The 15,338-nt window shown below is 41.8% G+C and overlaps 1 protein-coding gene and 1 long non-coding RNA gene across 20 annotated transcripts in view; both read left to right on the top strand.

Moving 5' to 3' along the window:
* The window catches only part of N4BP2L2 (NEDD4 binding protein 2 like 2), a 115,978-nt gene that overhangs the window by 46,891 nt on the left and 53,749 nt on the right, over positions 1 to 15,338 (top strand). The gene's annotated exons all lie outside the window — the stretch shown is intronic.
* Positions 924 to 7,466, top strand: LOC134732674 (uncharacterized). The gene is made up of 2 exons (XR_010116101.1): positions 924 to 3,857; positions 4,175 to 7,466. It is a non-coding gene; the product is annotated as an uncharacterized lncRNA (long non-coding RNA).

Genomic DNA, 15,338 nt, shown 5'->3' with positions numbered 1-15,338 from the left:
TGCATCTGCTACCGAGGCTTCTGCAGTCTTCGCGTAGTTCTCGATACTTGGCTTTCAGCTCCATCAGCTCCTTTATGCCCTTCTCTCCATTGGTTATTCTAGTTATCCATTCTTCTAATTTTTTTTCAAAGTTTTTAACTTCTTTGCTATTGTTTTGAATTTCCTCCTGTAGCTCGGAGTAGTTTGATCGTCTGAAGCCTTCTTCTCTCAACTCGTCAAAGTCATCCTCCATCCAGCTTTGTTCCGTTGCTGGTGAGGAACTGCGTTCCTTTGGAGGAGGAGAGGTGCTCTGCTTTTTAGAGTTTCCAGTTTTTCTGCTCTGTTTTTTCCCCTTCTTTGTGGTTTTATCTACTTTTGGTCTTTGATGATGGTGATGTACAGATGGGTTTTTGGTGTGGATGTCCTTTCTGTTTGTTAGTTTTCCTTCTAACAGACAGGACCCTCAGCTGCAGGTCTGTTGGAGTTTACTGGAGGTCCACTCCAGACCCTGTTTGGCTGGGTGTCAGCAGCGGTGGCTGCAGAACAGCGGATTTTCATGAGACCACAAATTCAGCTGTCTGATAGTTCCTCTGGAAGTTTTGTCTCAGAGGAGTACCCAGCCGAGTGAGGTGTCAGTCTGTCCCTACTGGGGAGTGCCTCCCAGTTAGGCTGCTCAGGGGTGAGGGACTCACTTTAGGAGGCAGTCTGTCCGTTCTCAGATCTCCAGCTGCGTGCTGGGAGAACCACTACTCTCTTCAAAGCTGTCAGTCAGACAGGGACATTTAAGTCTGCAGAGATTCCTGCTGAATTTTTGTCTGTGCCCTGCCCCCAGTGGTGGAGCCTACAGAGGCAGGCAGGCCTCCTTGAGCTGTGGTGGGCTCCACCCAGTTCGAGCTTCCTGGCTGCTTTGTTTACCTAAGCAAGCCTGGGCAATGGCAGGTGCCCCTCCCCCAGCCTCGCTGCCGCCTTGCAGTTTGATCTCAGACTGCTGTGCTAGCAATCAGCGAGACTCCGTGGGCATAGGACCCTCCGAGCCAGGTGCGGGACACAATCTCCTAGTGTGCCGTTTTCCAGGCCCGTTGGAAAAGCGCAGTATTAGGGTGGGACTGACCCGATTTTCCAGGTGCCGTCTGTTACCCCTTTCTTTGACTAGGAAAGGGAACTCCCTGACCCCTTGCGCTTCCCAAGTGAGGCAATGCCTCGCCCTGCTTTGGCTGGCACACAGTGCGCTTCACCGACTATCCTGCACCCACTGTTTGGCACTCCCTAGTGAGATGAAACCGGTACCTCAAACAGAAATGCAGAAATCACCGGTCTTCTGTGTCGCTCAGGCTGGGAGCTGTAGACCGGAGCTGTTCCTATTCAGCCATCTTGACTCCACCCCAACCTATGCAGTTAATGTAAAGAAGTGCTTAGTGTAGTAGGGAAGTAACAAGTGGAAGCCATAGTTACTAGGGGTGGAATGATGTTTTCTGGTTGCAGAAATATGAACCAGTAGTGAGAAGAAGTAGTAAAATTCTGTTGTCTGCGTGATTGCGTAGCCGTGGGTTACTTTTCACTGTTCAGTTAATGGATTGGTAGTCAGTGAGTGAAAAGTAGAGGGCCAGGTTCAAGGAAGGCTTCCTATAGGAGTTGGTGCCTAAGCCTAGTTCAAGTCAGACTTAGCAAGAAGGAAGGAATATGGGAAAAGGCCTGTAGGCTGTGGCAGCTGAATAATCAAAGGCTTAGAGGCAAGAAACAGTAATGTATTTATTCGTGCAACAATATCTCTTTTTTAAATTTAAAGTTTTTTTTTTTTTTTAGAGTCTTGCTGTCACTCAGTCTGGAGTGCAATGGCAGAATCTCTGCTCAGTGCAACCCCTACCTCCCAGGGTCAAACGATTCTCAGCCTCCTGAGTAGCTGGGACTACAGGTGTGTGCCACCCTGCCCAGCCAATTTTTTTGTAGACTTGGGGTTTCACCATGTTGCCGAGGCTGATCTCGAACTCCTGGGCTCAAGCGATCCACCTGCCTCAGCCTCCCAAAGTGCTGAGATTACAGGGGTGAGCCACCATAGCCCAACCAAAAGATAAATTTTTTTAAAAATTCCAGTCCATCACAGTCTGATACTTTAGTAATGTATAATAAAGAAGTGATTACTAGGTCCGGGTGTGGTGGCTCACACCTATAATCCCAGCACTTTGGGAGGCCAGGGCAGGTGGATCACTTGAGGTCAGGAGTTCGAGACCAGCCTGGCCAGCATGGCAAAACCCCATCTCTACTAAAAATACAGAAATTAGCTGGGCATGTGATGCACACCTGTAATCCCAGCTACTCGGCTGGGAATCACTTGAACCCAGGATGCGGAGATTGCAGTGAACCAAGATCACACCACTGCACTCCAGCCTGGGCAATAGAACGAGATTCTATCTTAAATGAATGAATGAATGAATGAATAAATGAAGTGAATTACAAAAAATTTTAAAATACAAACCAAATATTTTGTTAAATTCAACAGACATAATTATATGTCAGCTGCATGCAGTGGCTCATGCCTGTAATCCCAACACTTTGGGAGGAATTACAGGGACCAGGAGTTTGAGACTAGCTTGGCCAACATAGTGAAACCCCATCTCTACCAAAAAATATAAAAATTAACCAAGTATGGTGGCGCATGCCTATATCCTAGCTACTCAGGAGGCTGAGATGGGATAGTCGCCTAAACCCAGGAAGTGGAGGTTGAAATGAGCTGAGATCATGCCACTGCACTCCAGCCCAGGCGACAGAGGGAGACACTCTCAAAGAAAAAAAATTACTGTGTCTAATTTCTACAAAAGTTTTTTTTTAACTTATTCTCAATTTCTGTACTTGTGGATCAGTAGCAAACTTCATGGACTGGCATCAGTATGAATGACACTTGAGTAGCACAGTTTGGTGTGCAGCATACTAGAGTAGTGAGAGAAGGAAACAGCTGTGGACATTGTATCAACTGGGAGGCCACCGAACATTTTGTCATGTTTGTTGAATAACTTGTGCAGCCTGAGGCAGCCTGTCAGGGCAGTGGTGTGGCAAAGCCATAATATTTGTATGGGGCTCATTCTACTGAGAGGCACATCTGCCGTTCTGATAGTGTAGTCTCCCCCATTTTTCCTCCAGCACTCTGCCCTTTGGGAGGCACTGCAGGGTGGCCATGACTTTGGTCAGGTGTAGCTTATGTTTGGCCATCTCTTGGTTGATCCAGTTTATTTGTCTTAGTTTCAGTGATGGCCAGAGGGTTACAAAGGATTTGGAGTGGAGCATCTCAGGGTGGTGTGACCTCTGTTGTTGCCTGGATTTCCAGATCATGTGACAGAGAATCAGCTGGATCATTTCGGCTGTCCAGGTTATTGGTTAGAATAAAGTTTTTAAAAACTAAAATCTTGGGAGCAAGGAGGCCTCTCTGATGTAAAGAAAGACGAGTAGACTGGTTTATGCCTTCTATGCAGTTAGTACATGAGAGTACCCTGGTCCTCTAAGAGCCAGAGTTCTTTGGGGTTTTTGTTTGTATTCCCCCATTAAAAAGCACTAGCATTTATTAGGGGAAAATGAGGTTCTCCTCAACTCGTGTTTTCCCTCTCTGTATTGTGGAAAATCTGAACCTCACTCTGAAAGTGAATACATCCATTTGAAAGGGATGGCAGGTTACCAAGAGTGTCCTTTAGTGAAACCCCTCTTTTTCTTGACCAAAAGAGACCTTGTTTTCTTTGAGAAGCAGGAGTTCACTTTAATTTTTATGAACACCTCACACCACTTCCACCTAACCCTACCTACCCTAATATGGGCTGGCCTGTCAAGTCTTGGGCAAGAATAGTGATAAGATGCTATCAGGTCAGAACCCATATTGTTAGAGTAGCTGAAAGGTTCTTTTTTTTTTTTTTTTTTTTTTTTTTTTTTTTTTTTTTTTTGAGACAGAGTCTCGCTCTGTCGCCCAGGCTGGAGTGCAGTGGCGCGATCTCGGCTCACTGCAAGCTCCGCCTCCCAGGTTCACGCCATTCTCCTGCCTCAGCCTCCTGAGTAGCTGGGACTACAGGCTCCCGCCACTGCGCCCGGCTAATTTTTTGTATTTTTAGTAGAGACGGGGTTTCACCGTGGTCTCGATCACCTGACCTCGTGATCCGCCCGCCTCGGCCTCCCAAAGTGCTGGGATTACAGGCTTGAGCCACCGCGCCCGGCCAAGGTTCTTATTTTGAACTCTTGCTTGTAGAATAATTACAAGATGTCTCTTAAATGCAGTTAGAGTGAGAGGAAAGCTGGAGCTGTGGGTGGGGAACTTGTCAGAGGTGGAGCTCAGCAGAAAGTGGGACCAGTGCCTACAGGATGTGGTAGATAAGTACTGGTTTTGGATTAGGGATTGTTTTCTCACTTACCTTCTTTAAAAAAAGAATGTAAGGTGGTATTCGCTGGAACTAATTGGAAGCTAGAATTTACACCCTCTATCTTTCCTGGGTACAGGGAATAGAGTGTGACCTCTCACTTGTACATGTTGAATTAACAACAGATGTGTTTCTATGTCTGCCAGTTTTAGGGAGAAGTCTGAAGACTTGTGCAGAGGAGGTGGGAGCAAAGGACTTTGTTGAGGTTTTGGCCAGCCAGATTATTGATAGAACATAGGTCTTGGAGAACACAGCTAGGGCAGGATATTCTGCTTGGGAAAGTTATGGAAAAATGCAGAAGAAATGTTCAAGCCAACGTCTTTAGAGAACCTGGGAAACCAATTTCATTCATAGATTTCAAGGACTAGGAGCCTGGGAGTCCTGAAAGAGCATAAGAGAACAATCACGAAGGGAGGAAGGTCCAAAACCATTGTAGCAAATAGTACAAAGAGTCTCTGGTGTCTTTTTCAGCTACTTGATGCTTAGGTGTATTGGATCTGTTTAAAGGTACAGGCCTTGAGCAGATATTGATTTATGTAGAGATAGTAGTGACAGAGTCTTAATGTGGTTAAAATTTATGTACAAAGTTAATTATATAGAAAATGAGACAAATACTGTACCTGGAACCCCAATTTGTATGCTTAGGAAACACGGGAAGGTATTGTTGGTAATTATTCTAATGCTAGAACTGAAGTGGAAAGAGAATGTTCTGGACACCAAGCCGTAAAAAATTGAGCAGGGTAAGTTTGAGTCCATTAGAGAGCAAATTGGCTAATTGGGAGCAAGAGAGGTTACACACATTGCTAAGTATGGTGAAACAGCAACAAAGATAGTATAGTGAATAGAATACTGCAATCACAATCAATAGGATCAGCCTAGTGCAGTGGCTCATACCTATAATCCCAGTACTTTGGGAGGCTGAGGCGTAGAGATCACTTGAGCCCAGGAGTTTGAGACCAGCCTGAGCAACATAGTGAGACCTTGTCTCTACTAAAAAATTAGCTGGGTGTGGTAGCACATGCCTTTAGTGCCAGCTACTTGGGAGGCTGAGAAGGGAGGATCACTTGAGCCTGGGAGGTTGGGGCTGCAGTGAGAGCGAGACCCTGTCTCTAAAAAAGGAAAACAAAGTAAAAAATTAGTATAATTGTTCTCAGGATGCTGCAGTTTTGTGACCTTTTGCAAGTTGTTGTCCCAGTTCATGACTCATACTGCATATAAAGATAGTACCTTTTTTTTTTCTTTTTTTTTGAGACGGAGTTGCTCTGTCGCCCAGGCTGGAGTGCAGTGGCGCAATCTTGGCTCACTGCAAGCTCCGCCTCCTGGGTTCACGCCATTTCTCCTGCCTCAGCCTCCCGAGTAGCTGGGACTACAGGCGCCCACCACCATGCCTGGCTAATTTTTTTTTGTATTTTTAGTAGAGATGGGGTTTCACTGTGTTAGCCAGGATGGTCTCGATCTCCTGACCTTGTGATCTGCACGCCTCGGCCTCCCAAAGTGCTAGGATTACAGGCTTGAGCCACGGCGCCCGGCCTAAAGATAGTACTTTTTTGTTTTCTCCTGTGAATACTGTGAATGCGGTGCTATTTATGGATATTCTGGATTCTGTCAAAAATAGTAAACATCTTATTGGTTTCTATTTGATGGTATTTAACATGCTAAAAAAAATGGAGTATTAGGGCTAAACGGGATTTACAGGATATCTCCTTCAAATCTCACATTTTATTTTTATTTTTTAATTTTTTAGACCGAGTCTCACTCTGTTGCCCAGGTTAGAGTGAAGTGACGCGATCTCGGCTCACTGCAACCTCCGCCTCCCAGGTTCAAGAGATTCTCATGCCTCAGCCACCTGAGTAGCTGGGATTACAGGCGTACACCACCACTCCCAGATAATTTTTTTTTTATTTTTTTATTTTTAGTAGACATGGTGTTTCACCATGTTAGCAGGCTGTTCCCAAACTCCTGGCCTCAAGTGATCTGCCTACCTCAGCCTCCCAAAGTGCTGGGATTAAAGGTGTGAGCCACCACTCCTGGCCAAATCTCACATTTTATAGATGAGGAAAGCGAAATCCAAAGAGAGAAAATAACTTACCACTTACAGTCAGTAGAAGGACTAGGACTAGCATCTAGGACACCTATCTTTTAGTCATTTCTTTGCTCCACCAAAAATCTAAGTATTATAGTGAGTAACATTAGCTTGCAGTTTTTAATGTTCATCAATAAGTCTGAATCCTTGTCAGTTGCCACGCTGGCTACCCAGAAAATTTCAGGTAGTTATATGCCTCAGGCAGTTATATGAAGGTTTGTTTCCTTCTTATACATTAAAAATAGTGTGAAACATGATTGAAAATACACTGTTTTAGTCTCTTGATTTTGTATCCACTTTCAACATTTTAATATGAAACCTTGACAGAGACTTTGCTGTAATTTTGCTCTTGAGGGGCGGGGGGACTCATCCAACTCACAGTACCCAGCAGTCTGAGTTCTTCAGATAGGCATAAAGAAACGAGAAGTTATATAATTTTTGTTGAATGGGTATGGTGATGTTGGCAAATGATAAAAGCCTAAGAAAAACTGTGTACCAGTTTAAACCATGAATGTACTGTAAATAGGTTTTGTTGTTGTTTTTATTTTTACACCACTGAGAGTCAACACTTAATTCTTGGACATGTGCAACATAATGATGCACAAATAGATAGAGGCATGAGAACTGAATCAAAGAAGTCAGGCCCGACGGACAGCCAGAAAATGGGTGTGAGCTATCTCTTAAAAAAAGAAAAAAGAAAGAGACTGGGCACGGTGGCTCAAACCTGTAATCCCAGCACTTTGGGAGGCTGAGGCGGGTGGATCACCTGAGGTCAGGAGTTCGAGAGCAGCCTGGCCAACATGGTGAAACCCCGTCTCTACTAAAAATGCAAAAAATTAGCTGGGCGTGGTGGCAGGCACCTGTAATCCCAGCTACTCGGGAGGGCGAGGCAGGAGAATCGCTTGAACCCAGGAGGCGGAGGCTACGGTGAGCTGAGATCGTACCACAGCACTGCAGCCTGGGCGACAGAGTGAGCGAGACTCTGTCTCAAAAAAAAAAAAAAAGCTACAAAACATTCACACATTTTGTTGTTTCCTATGTCTCTGTATAAATGATGAGCTTTAAAGTTAATCCTCAATTTTAAATATACAAAATTTTTAATTTGTACTTTTGATACCATGCACTTTTGGAAATTTTTTATTTTTTGAGAGCATGCTACTTATTTCTTACTCTCATGTTTGAAAAGGTTTAGAAATGTGGTTGCTAAATTTGTTTTAAAACTACAACTGTGACTGTTTTACCTGTGTCCAACATGTTGAGAACTCAAAAAGTAGTAAATCGGGCTCTCTTAATAGTGCGCCTGTTACTAATGGAATTTACTTAAAAAGTAAGTTTGCCATGTGAAAGGGTATTAATATCCTTTTCAAGCATAACGTGCAAATGAATTTTCATCTTAAATATATTAACTTCTGATAAGAAAACAGATGCTAGGCCTAAAGATATTTGCTACATAGGAAAAATGATTTTTAAAAAATTTGTCTGGGGCACCTGTAGTCCCAGCTGCTCGGGAGGCTGAGGCAGGGACATGGTGTGAACCCCGGAGGCGGAGCTTGCAGTGAGCGGAGATCGCGCCACTGCACTCCAGCCTGGGTGACAAAGCGAGACTCCGTCTGGAAAAAAAAAAAAAAACTGGTGTTTTGGGATGTGTAAAAAATAATGTCTTTTAAAAGTGCTAAATCCTAGGTTCATAAGAGTGATGCACATATGAAATTATGCACGGATGTCATCTATCTCATTTCAGGCTTAGGACAAGAAGCAAAATTAACAGATGTCATCTATCTCAGGCTTAGGACAAGAAGCAAAATTAAACAAGTTATGTATGATAACATTTTTCTTTTCCGATAGTTTTCAGAAAGTCATTTGTTGCTTTTCAAGTTGTCAGAGTTAGGCCTTTGTGGGGAATATATGAAAAGACTTTTCTTACAAAGTAAATCTTTTTTCTATGTATGCAAATTCCATAATAACTCACCAGTTCAATTAGGAAGAGCTTCTGGTGAATAAATACACTTTTTTCGGCCGGGTGCAGTGGCTCATGCCTGTAATCCCAGCACTTTGGGACGCCGAGGCGGGCGGATCACGAAGTCAGGAGATCGAGACCATCCTGGCCAACATGGTGAAATCCCGTCTGTACTAAAATACAAAAAATTACCATGGTGGCATGTGCCTATAGTCCCAGCTACTTGGGAGGCTGAGGCAGGGGAATAGCTTGAACCCGGGAGGCGGAGGTTGCAGTGAGCCGAGATTGTGCCACTGCACTCCAACCTGGGCGACATAGTGAGATTCCATCTCAAAAAAAAAAAAAAAAAAATATATATATATATATATATATATATAGTTTATACATAATAGTATATATAGTTTATATATTATATATAGTTTATAGACAGTATATATATAGTTTATAGATAGTATATATATAGTTTATATATAGTATATATATAGTTTATATAGTTTTTTCAGTTTTTATTACTATAAAAACTGTTGATTATTGACATAACTACTTTGTAGCCTAGAGTTCTTTTGGTGTGACCAGCCCATCAAAAGGCACTATTTATAATTTCAAATTACTAGAATTTTTCTACAGCCACAGAAATTATTTTCCCTTTTTGTGTTTCATCTACTTAGTATAACAGGAGCAGGCTAAGTCAAAGTAATAATGGTAATGCTGAGATCTGTGAACCTTTGTAATTTATCATGAGCATGTAATAGTTTTATAATATATGTAAAATATGCATGGTAAGCATGATGAAAAACATTGCAATAACCATGCAGGAAGAGTCATTTGAGACCTCCTCCCAGATAGCAAAAAATTACCACCCTGCCTCTTTTCCCTTCAAAATCTCAGAACTATGGATTTTCTCTGGGTTCTATTTCGGTTTTTTCTTTTCAGGTTGAGAGCCACTGTATAAGTCTGTCTTAAACCTTGGAGGCATTAGTAGGTCTCAAGGCTCCTGAAAAAAGTATTTTTTTTTTGCTTTAATCTGGGTGAAAAATGAGGATTTACTCTAATTACAAAACTAAACATTATATTTCCACCAATTTGTGTAAGTCAGGGATCCCTAAACCCTGGAACTTGGACTTGACCTGTTAGGAACTGGGCTGCACAGCAGGAGGTGAGCGGTGGGCAAGTGAGCATTACTGCCTGAGCTCTGCCTCCTGTCAGATCAGTGGTGGCATTAGATTCTCATAGGAGCACAAACTTTATTGTGAACTGTGTATGTGAGGGATCTAGGTTGCTGCACTCCTTATGGGAATCTAACTAATGCCTGATCATCTGAGGTGGAACAGTTTCATCTCCGAAACCACCCCCAAAAAGGTTGGGGACTGCTTGTGTAAGTCACCAAATACTCAGATAAAAACAATAGCTTCGGCCAGGCGCAGTGGCTCACGCCTGTAATCCCAGCACTTTGGGAGGCTGGGGCGGGTGGATCACCTAAGGTCAGGAGTTGAAGACTAGCCTGGTCAACATAGTGAAACCTAGTCTCTACTAAAAATACAAAAATTAGCCGGGCATGGTTTCAGGTGCCTGTAATCCCAGCTACTCAGGAGGCTGAGGCAGGAGAATTGCTTGAACCTGGGAGACGGAGGTTGCAGTGAGCCAAGATCACGCCACTGCACTCCAGCCTGGGTGACAAGAGCAAAACTCCATCTCCAAAACAAACGAACAAACAAAACAAAACAGTAGCTTCCACTGCCCACCTAGTGGGTAAAATTATTCATTCAACGGCACCTACTATGTCACAGGCTCTGTCCTATGTAATAGTAGGCAGACAAAACACAAGTCGAAGATGACAAATTATATGGATGTTAGAAGGTGATAAGTATTAAGGAGAAAAAGGAGGAGGAGGAGGAGAAAGAATGCTTTGCCCAGGGTAAGATTATGTGCGTAGGGGAGGGGGATGGAGGGGAACTGGTTGCAGTGTTAAACAAGGTGGGGGTCAATATAGGCTTTACCTGAGAAGGTGACATTTGAGCACCTTAGTTGTCCTAATTTTGGTTTAAACAATTATTAAGAGAATTATTGCACAGCATAAAATCTAAGCCTGATTTATTTAGTGTTTATTATATAATAACAAAATTATATTTAGCTGTACATTTTTCTTAGCAGTAGGTATCTATGAAGCAATGTTGTCAATGTATTGTGTTATTTCTTAGCATTGGAAATGAACTGCAAGTATTTTTTTTTAATCAGGAGGGGAATTGACCAAATCTTGGTGATTAAACTAAATTTGTAATATTACAGGATGAACCTTTTGATAGAATTGGAGTTAATAGAATATTGAACCAACCAATTTACCTTGTTAATCGTAGTTTATATGCACACAGCAGTGTGATCTTGTCAAGGGGAAATAAAAACTCTTTTCCATATTTGAAGCAATCACATTGAAGTAATGAGAAGGTGTTAGAAGATTTGAAAATTAACTAGTTCCTTTGAGGAATTTGACTTTCAGGAAAATGATGTTTTTATAATCTATATTCTTAAAATATATGCTGCTTGATCTCCATACATTTTTTAAAAATTTGGCTAAGGATAAATATAATGAAGTTTAAGGATAAGGTAGATGTTAACTTAGGACTTAGCAGTTGTTATTGTTATTACTGGCAATAATAAACTTTAAAGCAGTATTATCTCAAAGTAAAAACAGCGTACATGAGAGAAACGGAAAAATTCAACACATCACACTATAGTTCAAATTGGAATTATTCTAATTCATAGCTGACGAGAATGTAGTGAAGTCATCAAATAAGAAAGTCACCAAATAAACTTTTTTAGAATCTGGGAGTTAATAATTTTTGTTAAGCCTTGTTAGCTAGGACTGAATTTGCACACAGGGTATTTCTGTTACAGAATATGTTTGTTTGTTTGTTTGTTTTGAGACAGAGTTTGCTCTGTCACCCAGGCTGGAGTGCAGTGGTGCAATCTTAACTCACTGCAACCTCCACCTCCCAGGTTCAAGAGATTCTCCTGCGTCCATCTCCTGAGTAGCTGAGATTGCAGGTGTGTGCCACCATGAGTTTATGTTTATTAATCAAAGTTTATACTCAGTATATAGGTGGATTTATTATTCTAAAGTGGAGCTTATTGAGAAAACTTTAAACACATTGATTTGTGTATTTTCTTTTTTTGCCTAATTTCTTTACTGAAGAAAATATTTGGAGTGCATTTATTTATTTTTTCTATTACAAAAGTAGCACATTCACCACACAGATAATCACAAAGAAACCAACCCCTAAAATTTACCACCATTAACATTTTGCATATTCCTGTCTTTCTAAACATGTATATGCATATATGTTTAAATATATAAATATACAAATACATATACACACTTTTATTAAAATTGCGAGATGATAATTTATAATTTAAATGTATAATTTTATTTTATTTTCATTTCAACTTGTATTTTAGTTACAGGGAGTACATGTGCAGATTGAGTACATGGGAATATTGTGTGATGCTGACATTAGGAGTATGGATTCCGTCACCTAGATCTTAAGCATTGTACTCACTACCCATCCTCATCCCTCCACCTTCTAGTAGTCCACAGTGTCTCTTGTTTCCATATTTATATCTATGTGTGCCCAATGTTTAGCTCCCATTTATAAGTGAGAACATGCAGTATTTGGTTTTCTCTTCCTGCACTAATTTGTTTAGAATTATGGCCTCCAGCTCCATCCATGTTACTTCAAAGGACATAATCTCATTCTTTTTATGGCTGCCTAGTATCCCATGTTGTATATATACCACATTTGCTGAATCCATCCTAACGTAGCTGTATAGTATAATGGTACAGAACATAAAATTTGCAGTCAGAGAAACTTGGGTTTAAGCCTAGTTCCATGTATTTATTAATTATGCAAACTAGACCTCTATTTCTTTATCTGTTAAATGGGGATGATGATAGTACACCTCTTATTAGTCCGGTGTGGTTGGCACACACCTGTAATCCCAGCTACTTGGGAGGCTGAGGCAGGAGAACCACTTGAACCTGGGAGGTGGAGGTTTCAGTGAGCCAAGATTGCACTGTTGCACTCCAGCCTGGGAAACAAGAGCGAAACTCCATCAAAAAAAAAAAATCAAATAAATTTTAGTTAATATAGTAAGCATAATTATTCAGAAAAATAAAGAGCTTGTAAGAATGCTCACAACATAGTGAAATAAAAATAAGAAATGATTCATATTTCCTATATGCCTGCTATGGGGAAGATATTTGTTATATATAAAATCTCACCTAATTCTACGATAACCTCTTTCTTTTTTTGAGACGGAGTTGCGCCTGTTGCCCAGGCTGGAGTGCAGTGGTGTGATCTTGGCTCACTGCAACCTCTTCCTCCCGGGTTCAAGTGATTCTCCTGCCTCAGCCTCCCGAGTAGCTGGGATTACAGGCGCGTGCCACCACGCCTGGCCTGAATATTTTATCTTCTACGGTTTTTTTTCTTTTCTTTTTCCTTTTTTTTTTTTTAAAGACAGGGTCTCACTCTGACTGGAGTGCAGTGGTACGATCACAGCTCATTGCAGCCTCAACCTCCCTGGGCTCAGGTGATCCTTCTACCTCTGCCTCCCAAATAGCTGAGACCACAGGTACATGCCACCATGCCCAGATAATTTTTGTACTTTTTTGGTAGAGATGGGATTTCACCATGTTGCCCAGGCTGGGCTTAAACTTCTGGGCTCAAGCAATCCTCTTGCCTCAGCATCCTGAGTAGCTGGGACTACAGGCATATATCACCAAACTGGCTGTAGTCTCTGGCTGATTTTTAAAATAGTTTTAGTGATGGGGTCTCACCATGTTACCTAGGCTGCTCTGAAAATCCTGGCCTCATGTGATCCTTCTTCCTCAGCCTGCTGAGTAGCTGGGATTACGGGTGCGGGCCACTGTGCCTGGCTTCTTTAATTTCTTGCTTGCTTTCTTTTTATTTATTTATTTGTTTTTGAGATGGGGTCTCGCTCTGTAGCCCAGGCTGGAGTGCAATGGCGCGATCTCAGCTCTCTGCAACCTCCGTCTTCTGAGTTCAAACGATTCTCCTGCCTCAGCCTTCCGAGTAGCTGGGACTACAGGCGCATGCCACCACACCTGGCTAATTTTTTGTATTTTTAGTAGAGACATGGTTTCACCATGTTATCCAGGATGGTCTCGATCTCCTGACCTCATGATCTACCTGCCTCTGCCTCCCAAAGTGCTGGGATTACAGGTGGGAGCCACCACGCTTGGCCAGTTTATTATTATTATTATTATTATTATTATTATTTTTGAGACGGAGTCTTGCTCTGTCGCCCAGGTTGGAGTGCAGTGGCGCAATTTCGGCTCACTGCAACCTTTGCCTCCCAGGTTCAAGTGATTCTGTTTCCTCAGCCTCCTGAGAAGCTGGGATCACAGGTGCAAGCCTCCACATCCAGCTAATTTTGTATTTTTAGTAGAGATGAGGTTTCACCATGTTGGCCAGGCTGGTCTTGAACTCCCGACCTCAGGTGATCCACCAGCCTCACCCTCCTAAAGTGCTGGGATTACAGGCGTGAGCCACCACACCCGGCCCAGTTTATTATTTTTAATAGTTTTTAGTTAACATTCCTATGAATTTTCTATGTATAAGATCATATTATCTGCAAATAGACATGTTTTGCTTCTTTCCAATTTGTATTTTAGAATTTTTTTCTTGCCTAATCGCCTCTGGTGTAATGTTGAATAGAAATGGTGAGAGTGTACATTCTTGTAGTCTTTTTTCTGATCTTCAGGGTGAAATATTTAGCCTTTCACCATTAAGTATGATGAATGTGGAGTTTTCATACATGTTTTATATCAGTTTGGGGAGCTTCGTTTCTGTTCCTAGTTTATTTTGATTTTGGTGTTTGTTTGTTTGTTTGAGATGACATCTCTGTTCCCCAGGCTGGAGTGCAGTAGCATAATCTTGGTTCACCACAACCTCTGCCTCCCAGGCTCAAGCAACACTCCACCTCAGCCTCCTGAGTGGCTCAGACTACACGCCCACATCACCACACTCAGCTAACTTTTTAATATTTTTGTAGAGACAAGGTCTCACTATATTGCCCAGATTGGTCTTGAACTCCTAGGCTCAACTGATCCTCCCACCTTGGCCTCCCAAAGTGCTGGGATTACAGGTGTGAGGCACTGTGCCCAGCTCTTAGTTTTCTTCCTGTTTCTACTTTGTTAAGGGTTTCTGTAATGACAGAATGTTAGATTTTGCCCATGTTTTTTCTGCATCTTTTCAGATGATGATGTGGTTTTTATCCTTTGTTCTACTGATATGGTTTATTACATTAATTGAATTTTGGATGTTAAACTAACCTTGCTTTCCTGAGATAACATCACATTTGGTCACAGAGTGTAATCATTTTTTTATGTAGCTAGATTTAGTCTGCTATTTTTTTGAGGTTTTGCATCCATATTCGTAGGAAATACTGGTTTGTGTATTTCTGTTTTTGTGTGATGTTTTTGGTTTTGATGTCAAAGTGATACTGGCCTCACAGGCTAAATTGGGAAGTATTCCTTCCTCTTCTATTTTTAGAAGAGTTTCTTAAGAATTGATATTCTTCTTTAAATGTTTGATAACGTTCACCAATGAAGCCATCTGGGCCTGGGCTTTTTTTTGTGTGTGAAGTTCTGAACATCTTTTAAAATCTAGTTTACCTCCTTTTCCAACTGTTCTTCATTTACTTCAGAAACTCTTCTGATTTCCTTTTTGTGTGGGTAAAAAGTAAATGACTTTAATCTTATTTGACAAGAATAATATGTTATACCATTTTCTTTTTTTTTTTTTTTTTTTTTTTTGAGACGGAGTCTCGCTCTGTCGCCCAGGCTGGAGTGCAGTGGCGCAGTCTCGGCTCACTGCAAGCTCCGCCTCCCGGGTTCACGCCATTCTCCTGC

Source organism: Symphalangus syndactylus, chromosome 15 (assembly GCF_028878055.3).
Source record: "Symphalangus syndactylus isolate Jambi chromosome 15, NHGRI_mSymSyn1-v2.1_pri, whole genome shotgun sequence".
Classification (NCBI taxonomy): domain Eukaryota; kingdom Metazoa; phylum Chordata; class Mammalia; order Primates; family Hylobatidae; genus Symphalangus; species Symphalangus syndactylus.
The sequence above is the reverse complement of the archived record's forward strand: the minus strand, read 5'-3'. Positions and strand labels throughout refer to the sequence as shown.